Genomic DNA, 12,836 nt, shown 5'->3' on the forward strand with positions numbered 1-12,836 from the left:
GCTGTGGATGGCTGAGTTAACAAGTTCTGATAACAGACAGATTTTTTTCCTATTCTCTCCCTCACAGCAGCAGCATCCTATCCCTACACTAGTAAGAACAGAATGATGTGCAGCGCTAGGTGACTCCAGCTTATAAAGAGGCTGGGTCAAATGCTGTACTGGCCAATCACAGCCATGCCATTATTAGGCATGGCTGTGATGGCTTCTAAGGGCACAAGAGTTAAACGTTTGTTGATTGGTTGCTCTGGAGCCTTTCAAAAAGCACCATTAAATCCGCGAACACCGAACTCGAACCCAAACTTTTACTGAAAGTTTGTGTCCAAAAATCTTAAGGTTCGGTATGAACCCAAACTTTACAGTTCGGGTTTGCTCAACCCTATATAAAAGGAGAACAGGGTCCAATAGGGGTGTTTACAGCCTGAGTAACAATTCTATTACACCTTGCTGCACTGACTGGGGATCCAAATTGCCATTGCTTTCAGGTTTGCAATAGATGATACCTCTAGAATTCCAGCAAACCGTTCTTTTTATTGGGGTGCAAGTGCTGTGTGATACGGCATTAACAGGGTGTATTACTAGGAAATATTTATTTGTCTTATTAGTCATTGTGTGGTGCAGTTATATGTTCTAAAGCCTTTTTGTCGTGTATAAGTGGGGGGGGGGGGGGGGAAGGGCTTATTAGCCATTGTGTGTTGAAGTGAGAAATTACAGCCCTTTTTGGGGTGTATTAATAGCAAAAAAAAAGATTATTTGCTGTTCAGCGATTCAGTTATATGTTCTAAAGCTTTTTTGACCATTCAGTGCTGCAGTTATATGTTCTAAAGCTTTTTTGGCGTGTATTAGTGGGAAAAATGGGCTTATTAGCCGTTGTGTGGTGAAGTAAGAAAATTACAGCCCTTTTGTTGTGTATTAGTAGCAAAAAAAAGGATTATTTGCCATTCAGCAGTGCAGTTATATGTTCTAAAGCCTTTTTGGCGTGTATTAGTGGCAAAAAAAAGTACTATTTGCCATTCAGCGGTGCAGTTTTATGTTCTAAAGCCTTTTTTGTTGTGTATTAGTGGCAAAAAAAAGTATTATTTGCCATTGTGTGGCAAAGTTACAAAATTACAGACTTTTTTGGGGTGTATTAAATTCCTTTTTATTTACTTATTTGATCTAACAGTATGTCAGACAGAGAGGTGACAGGCCCTGCATAGGGGAGGGGCAAAGGCCTAAATGTTTCTGGAGCAGGCATAGGTCACAGCAGAGTAAGGGAGCGTGGCAGCAGGGGTCACTTCCAGATGCCTGAGCTCCCAGTGTAAGCTAGAGGTAGTGTCTTAACAAGCAACCCAGCAGTTCTTGAGCCAGCAAGTTGGTAGAGTGGCAGGAGTCAGCAGGGTGGCAGCACTGTGAGGTCGGAAGCCAAACGTGCCCGTGGTAGACCACCTGCTTTGCAGGAGCCTACCTGCCCAGAAAGTAGTGGTTCACGGGAAGCAGCGGTAGCAGTCATTTCAGTGCGAAGTGTTGGGGGGAAAATAACCTACTCGGCGGTGTGGCAGTTTTTTTGTTAAGCCACTGGAGGAGGTGAATGTTGGCACCACGGCCCTGCATCAACATATGCAGCCCTCATCCAATGGCGCAGAAGCTGAGCATGCTCCTGGCCAAGTTGCTGGTGCTGCTCCATTTCCAGGTGGTGGACTCTGCACCTTTCAGAGAACTGATGGCTTGTGTCGAGCCGTGGTGGAGAGTCCCAATCAGTTATTTCTTTGCCAAAAAGGCAGTACCAGCTCTGCACAAATATGTAGAACAGAAGGTGGGCCAGTCCTGGAGTCTGTCAGTGTATGTCAAAGTGCACGGCAGCGCCTACGTGTAGAGCAGTAACTATGGTCAAGGACAATATATGTCCTTAACGGCCCACTGGGTAAATGTGGTTCCTGCCCAGCCACACCAGCAACTTAGCCAGGTGATGTCGCTTCAGCCTCCACATTCTCACGGCGTTGGTCCTGCGAAAATGTCGGCCACTGCCTACTTAGCCTCCACGCTGTTCTACACCTCGTCTGCCTGGGTGAACGGAGTTACACAGGGGAGAAACTGTTCTGTGTCCTTCATCAAGAAATCAAATCCTGGCTTTCTCCACAACAACTCAAAATCGGAACCATGGTGACCGACAACAGGAAGAACATGGTGTTGGCGCTGAATCAAGGAGGGGTGAGCCATGTGCCCTGCATGGTGCACGTGTTTAATCTGGTTTTCAAGCGGTTCCTGAAGTCTTCCACTCATCTGCAAGACATCCTAAAAATAGCCAGGAAACTTTGCATGCACTTCAGCCACTCGTACACTGCAAAGCACACCCATCTTGAGCTGCAGAGTCAGAACGGGGTCCCCCAACATAGGCTGAAATGCAACATTTCCACCAGTTGGAATTTCACCCTACATATGTTGGACTGACAATACGAACAGAGAAAGGCCATAAGCGATTTCTTGATGATCTAAGCGGACAGGAGTACTCCCCTGTGTTACTTCGATGTCAGCCAGTGGCAGCTCGTGCGTGACACCTGCCATATTCTCAGGCCCTTCGAGGATCAAGAGGGGGATGAGGAAGACCACTCAGATGACCCAGGCACACCATGGCAGTATGCAGTAGATATGGAGGCAGGGAGTCCTTCAGAGTCACTTGCACAAATGACCCGCTGCATGCTAACTTGCTTGGGTAGTGACAGCCGAATTGGGATGACTTATGGCTCTTCAACTTGTTGGATCAGCCAGGATGTCCACCCACCAATGCCTGATGCATCAGACTAGATCAGTGATGGCTAACCTTGGCACTCCAGCTGTGGTGAAACTACGACTCCCAGCATGCTCCATTTATTTCTATAGAGTTCAGAGAGCAGCCAAGCAAGGGGGGCATCTTGGGAGTTGTAGTTTTACCACAGCTGGAGTGCCAAGGTTAGCCATCATTGGACTAGATCATCCATGGTGCCACACCAACACTTTGACAAAAGAGACTGGTTTCTTCTGGCTACCTTCCTTAGCTACTATTCTGATGCTGCCACCCGCCTGATGCCACACATCTGATGCCAAGTGCTCCTTCTTACACCCACCATTGTTAGTGATGTCCCGAACTATTCGCCGGCGAATAGTTCCCGGCGAACATAGCTTGTTCGCGTTCGCCGCTGCAGGCGAACATATGCGATGTTCGGTCCGCCCCCTATACATCATCATTGAGTAAACTTTGACCCTCTACCTCACAGTCAGCAGACACATTCCAGCCAATCAGCCCCAGACCCTCCCTCCCAGACCCTCCCACCTCCAGGACAGCATCCAGACAGCACCCCAAAAAGCCCTTTTCAGGACTGGTACATCAGTCTGCTTTTTTTCATATATATATATTGCAGTTGCCTGGCTGCCCGTGTGTGAGAGGCTGCAGGCTCAGTCATAGACAGCACTGTGTGCACAGTGCACACCATTCATACAGGGTGTGACAGAAAATACCTTGCAGATAAAAAAAAATTATATTTAATATTTTTCTGTGATCTAATCACATTTGCAAGCCCGTGTGTGTCAGGCGCCCACACATACTGTATTGTGGCCACTGGCTAGTGACTGGCTAGGCCTGCACTCATACTGTTACAGGGTGTCATTCAGTCAAATACCTTGCAGAAAAAAAAAATTATATTTAAAATGTAACTGTGATCTAATCACATTTGCAAGCCCGTGTGTGTCAGGTGCCCACACATACTATATTGTGGCCACTGGCTAGTGGCTGGTTAGGCCTGCACTCATACCGTTACAGGGTGTCATTCGCCCAAATACCTTTCAGAAAAAAAATATTATATTTTAAATTTAACTGTGATCTAATCACATTTGCAAGTCCGTGTGTTTCAGGCCCCCACACATACTGTATTGTGTCCACTGGCTAGTGGCTAGACCTGCACTCATACCGTTACAGGGTGTCATTCAACCAAATACCTTTCAGGAAAAAATAAATATATTTAAAATTTAACTGTGATCTAATCACATTTGCAAGCCTGTGTGTGTCAGGCCCACACAGACTGTACTGTGCCCACTGCCCACCACCTATATAGAGTAGCACAGTACCTCGCACGCATAGTAACACTTATCTAATTAAAAATGATAGGCAGAGTCAGGCCACGCCGCAGGGGCCGTCGTACCCTGAACCCAAAAAATTCTGAGAAAATAGCTGACTGGCTTACACAGGACACCCAATATTCAACAGCTTCCGCTAAGAACCTTGACGCACCATCCTCCTCCAGCTCAGCTTTGGTCACCACTCTCCCGCCCGCCGCCGCCACCACCACTACCACCACAGCCACCACAGCCGCTTCACTTGATCCCTCAGAGGAGTTATTTACACATCAGTTGGATAAAATTAGTGATGCCCAACCATTATTGCCAGGGGATGTAGATAACAGGGATATGTCTCAGTCAGGCAGCATTACACACATGGACGTACAGTGTGATGATGATGATGATGATGTTGTACCCGCTGCTGCTTCCTTTGCTGAGGTGTCAGACACAAGTGAAGCGGTTGATGATGACGATGTGTCCGTGGATGCCACGTGGGTGCCTGCTCGAAGAGAAGAAGAAGAGGGGGAAAGTTCAGAAGGGGAGACAGAGAGAAGGAGGAGACGAGTTGGAAGCAGGGGGAGGTCGTCGCAAGGAGCTAGTGGCACAGTCAGACAGCATGTATCGGCACTTGGGGTCAGCCAGACAGCACGCCAATCAACGCATGCTGTTGCCACCACCAGAATGCCGTCATTGCAAAGTTCAGCAGTGTGGCATTTTTTGTGTGTGTCTGCCTCTGACAACAGCGATACCATTTGCAACCTGTGCCAAAAGAAACGGAGTCATGGGAAATCCAACACCCACCTAGGTACAACTGCTTTGCGAAGGCACATGATTGCAAATCACAAACGCCTATGGGATCAACACATGATGACGAGTAGAAGCAGCACACAAGCTCAAAGCCACCATCCTCCTCCTCGTCCAGCATCTTCAGCCACGTCAACCACTGCTGTACTCCTTGCCCCCTCTCAACCACCCACCACTCCGCCTCTCACCTTGAGCAGTTCCATCTCATCTGCCCACAGTCAGGTGTCTGTTAAGGAAATGTTTGAGCGTAAGAAGTCAATGTCACAGAGTCACCCCCTTGCCCGGCATCTGACTGCTGGCTTGACGGAACTCTTAGCCGGCCAGCTTTTACCATACCAGCTGGTGGAGTCTGAGGCCTTTAAAAAAAAAATCTCTATTGGGACACCACAGTGGAAGGTACCTGGACAATTTTTTTTTCTAATAAGGCAATCCCAAACCTCTACTCGATGATTGAAAAGGAAGTCATGGCATCTCTGGTATACAGTGTTGGGGCAAGGGTCCATCTGACCACTGATACCTGGTCTGCAAAGCACGGTCAGGGCAGGTATATCACCTACACTGTGCATTGGGTCAACCTGTTGACGGATGCCAAGCAAATGCGTGGCTCTGCAGCGGAGTTGGTGACACCGCCACGACTTGCAGGCAGGCCTACTGCCACCTCCTCTACTCCTCCTACTCCATCCTCTTCCATAACCCCCTCGGCTGAGTCCTCTTCTGCTGCGGCGTCTGGCTGCACATCAACTGAACCCCCCCAGCTCCCCAGGGGCTATTCCACATCCCGGATACGACAGTGTCACGCTGTCTTGGGGTTGACTTGCCTGAAAGCAGAGAGCCACACCGGACCAGCACTCCTGTCCGCCCTGAACGCACAGGTGGATCAGTGGCTGACCCCGCACCAACTGGAGATCGGCAAAGTGGTGTGTGACAATGGAAGCAATTTGTTGGCGGCATTGAATTTGGGCAAGTTGTCACATGTGCCGTGCATGGCACATGTGTTAAATCTCATCGTACAGCGCTTTGTGTCTAAGTACCCAGGCTTACAGGACGTCCTCAAGCAGGCCAGGAAGGTGTGTGGCCATTTCAGGTGTTCCTACACGGCCATGGCGCACTTTGCAGACATTCAGCGCCGAAACAACATGCCAGTGAGGCGCTTGATTTGTGACAGCCCGACACGTTGGAATTCAACACTCCTATCGTTCGACCGCCTGCTCCAACAAGAAAAAGACGTCAACGAGTATTTGTATGACCGGGGTGGTAGGACAGCCTCTGTGGAGCTGGGATTTTTTTTGCCACGTTACTGGACGCTCATGCGCAATGCCTGTAGGCTCATGCTTCCTTTTGAGGAGGTGACAAACCTAGTCAGTCGCACCGAAGGCACCATCAATGACCTCATCCTATTTGTTTTCTTCCTGGAGCGTGCCCTGCGAAGAGTGCTGGATCAGGCTGTAGATGAGCGTGAAGAGGAAGAGTTGTGGTCACCATCACCACCAGAAACAGCCTTGTCATCATCCCTTGCCGGACCTGCGGCAACGCTGCAAGAGGAGTATGAGGAAGAGGAGTCAGAGGAGGAATGTGGCTTTGAGGAGGAGGAAGACCAACCACAGCAGGCATCCCAGGGTGCTCGTTGTTGTCACCTATCTGGGACCCGTCGTCTTGTACGTGGCTGGGGGGAAGAACAGACCGTCAATTACATCAGTGAGGAGGAGGAACAGGAAATGAGTAGCTCGGCATCCAAACTTGTGCAAATGGGGTCTTACGTGCTGTCATGTCTGTTGAGGGACCCTCGTATAAAAAGGATGAAGGAGAACGACCTGTACTGGGTGGCCACGCTACTAGACCCACTATAAGCAGAAAGTGGCGGAAATGTTACCAAATTACAGGAAGTCAGAAAGGATGCAGCAGTTCAAAACCAAACTAAAAAATATGCTTTACACAGCTTATAAGGGGGATGTCACAGCACCACGGGAATCTAACTGGGGAAGAGGTCAAAGTAATCCTCCTCCTACCACGACCACGGCGGCAAGGACAGGACGCTTTACAGATGTGTTGTTGATGGAGGACATGCAGAGCTTTTTCAGTCCTACACATCGCCACAGCCCTTCAGGATCCAGCCTTAGAGAACGACTCGACCGACAGGTGGCAGACTACCTCGCCTTAACTGCAGATATCGACACTCTGAGGAGCGATGAACCCCTTGACTACTGGGTGTGCAGGCTTGACCTGTGGCCTGAGCTATCCCGGTTTGCGATAGAACTTCTGGCCTGCCCCGCTTCAAGTGTCCTGTCAGAAAGGACCTTTAGTGCAGCAGGAGGCATTGTCACTGACAAAAGAAGTCGCCTCGGTCAAAAAAGTGTTGATTACCTCACCTTCATTAAGATGAATGAGGCATGGATCCCGAAGGGACTGACAGTAGGGGATACGTTTAACTAACAAAAGGCTTGACATGCCTTGGCCTCAAAATGGTCCCCACGCTGCTGTATTTAATGTCTGCATACCGGATGACTTTCGTGAATTCTCCGCAACCAACTAGGGTTCAAGCCGCAATGTTTTAGTCATCTTTCTGCCTTGAAAACATCAATTTTTCCGGCCGCTGCTACAACAGCAGCTGCAACAATAACATCGTTTTTCAGGCATGTGTACATGCCTAATTTTTCTGGCCTCTGGTGCTGCACTGTGGCTGCAAAAACAAAACAAAACAAAGACACATACAAGTGTCAATTCCCCTTTCGTGATCGTTATCTTGTTGTGGTGAAGGGGCTTGCGTATCACAATGAAGCGATCATCACCTCTATGAGTGTGTTGGCAATGTTGCCACACCCCAGATGATAAGGCAGTTGCTTCATTATGATCAGACCAAAAGCGATCGGGACGGCTAGATGTTTTTTCATAGAAAAAAATAAAAAAAAAATATTTATCTTTTTTTAAGTTGTATGGGTGGGTTTTTAATACATAAAATAAAAAATCATAAAAAGTCTCTTAATAGTTTATTAGAAATAATAGCAGAAAAGCAGTCAATTTAAAAAATCCCCAACAATTCCAATACAAATCAAGTACAAAGCTCAGAACAAAATTATTCCAGGATGTCGTAATGGTACGTTAATTCGACAATGGTTAATCAAGTCGACACATGTCCCCGGACAGGGGATGTAACAGGGATTAAACTGATAGGAATAGGACTAGTTACGACACCACTCATATAGGGTGTCACAGCACATTGCTCCGTGCACGTGCAGTGCCCCAACTTGGGAGTAAGAGGACCGACCAAGCTGCTTTTTCCATCTCCCGGTTCCTAAAATCAATTCAGTTTGGTGTATCAGAGTTTGGTCTGTCACTGTGAAGGCAGTCGAAGATACCCGGCCTAATATTTTTTTCACAAAAGGCAATCCCACCCTGATATGGGACGTAACAGGGATTAAACTGATGAGAATAGTACTACAGAAAATAGCACTCATATCGGGTGTGACAGTAAATTTCACGGCGCAGACGCAGTGACCATGGCGTGGATTCAAACAAAGGGGAGGGAGCCAGCAATTTTTTTACCATCTCCCCGTTTGAAAAATCTATTTAATAAATGGACCCCAGATTGGGGACGTAACAGGGATTAAACTGATGAGAAGAGAGAACTATAGAAAATAGCACTCATATCGGATGGGACAGTAAATTGCACGGCACAGACGCAGTGACCGTGGATTCAAACAAAGGGGAGGGAGCCAGCGTTTTTTTAACCATCTCCCCATTCGAAAAATCTATTCAATTCACCTTTCCGGGACCTTTAGTGTTGTATGTGGCTGGGTGGAGGAAGAAACCTTCAATGACATCAACGGGACATGGCTAGCTTGGTATCCAACCTTGTGAAAATGGGAAGTTTGCGGTTGGGCAAATGGACTGTTTGCGGTGGTTTGCGGTGCATTAAAAGGGGAGTTTGGTCTGTCAATGTCTGTGAAGCGGGCGTAACCCTTACACCACCTGATCGATACAACATCATAACTGATCGTATACACACACTGGATGTTTTAAACCACGTTGTTCAAAAAAAATGTGGATTGTTAGGTTATTTATGCCCTTTATGGATTAAAATCCAACTCTGCGTCAACTATGTAATTTTCCATGGGAGTTTTACCATGGATCCCCCTCCGGCATGCCACAGTCCAGGTGTTAGTCCCCTTGAAACAACTTTTCCATCACTATTGTGGCCAGAAAGAGTCCCTGTGGGTTTTAAAATTCGCCTGCCCATTGAAGTCAATGGCGGTTCGCCCGGTTCGCCCGTTTGCAAACATTTGTGAAAATTCGCATTCGCTGTTCGCGATCGGAAATTTTATGTTCGCGACATCTCTAACCATTGTTAACGGGTATTGTTATTGCCACCCACCTCCCCACTCACCGGGTCACTCTGTGGTCTCCTGATGCTGCTGCCACCTCACCACTTAGGTCTCCTTATTCTGCTGCTGCCAACTCCACACCATGTCACCTTGCCACTCTGTGGTCTCCTCATGCTGCTTCTAAATCAACACTATGTCACTGGGCCACTCTGTGGCCTCCTCATGCTGCTGCTGCCACCTTCACACTATGTCATCTTGCCAGTCTGTGGCCTCCTCATGCTACTGCTGCTGCCACCTCCACACTATGTCACCTCCTCCTCATGCTGCTGCTAACGCAACACTATGTCACTGGGCCACTCTGTAGCTTCCTTATGCTGGTGCCACCTCAACACTATGTAAATGGAGCATTATGTGGTCTTCTCATGTTGCTGCAGCTAATGCCACCTCCTCACTATGTCACTGGGCGACTCTGTGGTCTCCTCATGCTGCTGCTACCTCAACACTATGTCATTGGACCACTCTGTGGACTTCTCAAGCTGTTGTCCCAGACTCCCCACTCCATGACTGGGCCACTATTTAGCCTTTTTGGCCTGGTTGACATCATGATTCATTTGACCTTTCTTCTGATCTGTCAGAAGGAAGATAAAATTAGACGTACAACGGATCCTGTCTGTGTAGCAGATGTAAGACCTGTATGGTCCCATCAGAATTGCTACACAAGTGGCAGTCATTGGTTGCAGCAGTCATGCACCCCTCAAAATTGATGCTAAAAATTACAGTAAAATAAAAACAAACAATAATCTAATATGAAAGTTGCAGCATCAATATACTGATCTCCACAGGCTCTCCAAAAGTCTAATTGCCATGGAAAGCTATTCATGGCTGTTGATTTTCCCTACAGTGGCCACTACAAGTGAACTTATGTATTACAAAGATATAAAGTAGATGTGCTGGATGCTCCCAAGTGGGGAACTCCCATCTAAGGCTACTTTCACACCAGTGGCAGAGTTATCCGGCAAGCAGTTTTGTCGCCAGAAAGAACGTCCGGATCCGTCAAACTGTATGATAATGGAGATTGTTTTTGCCAAATGTGTCAAAATAGCGGATCTGTCTCATCCGTTATCATCCGTTTTCAAATGGAAAGATGTATCCGGTGTTCAAATTTTCAAAGATCAAAGAGAATCAATCACTTATGCAAGGTACAGTGGCTATAAAAGACAACCGAAGGTCACTTACCCCTCAGATCCTCCCTCTGAAGATTGCAAAGAAGATGCCAGACCATATTCGTTTTGGATTTCAGGCTCTAATCCTTGTTTCCTGCTGGAGAAGACGTCTTAGATCCAGATGGCGTCGTCAGCGTCACTATTAGGTGCATCCAATAACCTCAGCAAAAATAAGAAGGGGATCTTTTGAAACTCTGTTTCCTGAATTGCGGAATTATCCAGAAAAGTTTTTCAGTTACTTACGGATGAGCGTTGAAAGTTTGGATGATCTGTTACAACGGGTGTCACCTTACATCCAGAAACAGGACACCACTTTCTGTTGGAGTGTTTCCCCAGCAGAACGCCTAATGCTGACCATAAAGTAAATAATATTTTTTATTATAATATAATGTTAACTTTATTTTTTGTATAATGTTATAAAGTTGTTTTTCATGGTTTAAAGGTGACACGAGAAATCTTAACGAACCCCATGTTAAGAAATCTCCAAATTTTTTCCAGCATAACTCAACCAAGTGCAGAATTGCGCATGCCAAGTAGGCTATGCATTAGTATTCTTCACTGTGACTTCAACATCTTGTATGATCACGATTTTATCCATATATCGGCCATTACAGACGTTGAAAGCACTGTGAGCAATTGTAGTCATAAGCAGGTGCATACCTAGAAATGACTGGGCCCCATAGCAAAAATAATGTATGGGCCCCCCCTTCCGTATCTCCCACCCCCACATACCTCATGGACCTCGCCGCCACGTCCACAGCTCCGCATGCACTTGCAACGGTTACGCGTAGGACTGAGCACAGACGGTTGGTCACTGGCAACGCATTTGTGCCAGTGTAGAAAATGTATGAATCTAAATGTCTGTGTATTAAAGAAAATTGTTAAATTGTACAGGGGTCTGTAACACAAGAAGGTGAAAGTACATATCGTGGGGTGTGTATGTGCATTACACAGAAGGTAGGGATCTGTATTTCTTGTGTAGTTTGGGTATTAGGGAGAGTAAGGGGTAGTTCTGATACACATGTAGGTGAAGAGCCGCTCTGACATAATTCATCTCTTTCATATTATAATTTCCCCTTATATATAATTTACTTACAGTTCTGAAGACTCAGGGGTGCTGTCAGGCTTGGCCTCAGGGGTGCTGTCAGGCTTGGCCTCATGGGTGCTGGCTGGCTTGGCCGGGCAGAAGGAGTGTGGGAGACTGTGAGGCTTTTTTTCTCCAAGCTGCTCTGGAAAAAAACATTTTTATTACACCTCAGGCCAGACCACCAATCAGACCCCGAATGTTAATCAGACCTCAGCTGACAGCCCCAATAAGATCCCCAATGTTAATAAGACCCCAATAAGACCTCAGATCACACCTCAGCTCAGACCCCAATATAAATGACCCCCAATCAGATCTCAGATAAGAGGATCCCATGCCTTATAGCAGCCCTCAGTAGCCTCATAGCAGCCCCCAGTAGCCTCATAGCAGCCCCCAGTAGCCTCTCCATCAGCCTCCAGTGCCTCTCCATCTGCCCCCAGTGCCGCTCCATCAGCCCCCAGTGCCTCTCACCAGCCCCCAGTGCCTCTCCATCAGCCCCCAGTGCCTCTCACCAGCCGCCAATGCCTCTCCATCAGCCCCCAATCCCTCTCCATCAGCCCCCAGTGCCTCTCCATCAGCCCCTAGTTCCTCTCACCAGCCCCCAGTGCCTCTTCATCAGCCGCCCAGTGCCTCTCCATCAGCCCCCAGTACCATCTGCATCAGCCCCCAGTGCGCCCTCCCCGGTATTAAAATCATTGGTGGGCAGTGCACCCCCCCTCAGTATTAAAATCATTGTTGGGCAGTGCACCCTTCCCCACTCGGTATTAAAATCACTGGTGGGCAGTGCACCCTCCCTCCCCTCAGTATTAAAATCATTGGTGGGCAGTGTGCCCTCCCCCCGGTATTAAAATCATTGGTGGGCAGTGTGGACCCCCCTATCATTGGTGGCAGCGGCAGTTCCGATCGGAGTCCCAGCAGTGAAATGCTGGTGCTCCGATCAGTTACCATGGCAGCCAAGATGCTACTGAAGTCCTGTCTGCCATGGCCAGTTAATCTGCAGCATACTTACATGCGCTGTGGCTGCCTGGCGCGCCTTATTATTGTAACTCGTCAAAGGTCTGTGCGGCGCATTGCTTATGCTTATAGCACTGCACCGCACAGACCTGTGATGAGTTACAAGAAGGAGGAGCACCCGGCGGCCACAGCGCATGTAAGTATGCTGCAGAGTAACTGGCCATAGCAGACAGGACTTCAGTAGCATCCTGGCTGCCATGGTAACTGATCGGAGCCCCAGCATTACACTGCTGGGACTCCGATCGGAACTGCCGCTGCCACCAATGGGGGGGGCCCTATCGCACTGCCACTCGAACCGCCACTTGAATTATTATTTTTTTTAAT

Source organism: Bufo gargarizans, chromosome 2 (assembly GCF_014858855.1).
Source record: "Bufo gargarizans isolate SCDJY-AF-19 chromosome 2, ASM1485885v1, whole genome shotgun sequence".
NCBI lineage: Eukaryota > Metazoa > Chordata > Amphibia > Anura > Bufonidae > Bufo > Bufo gargarizans.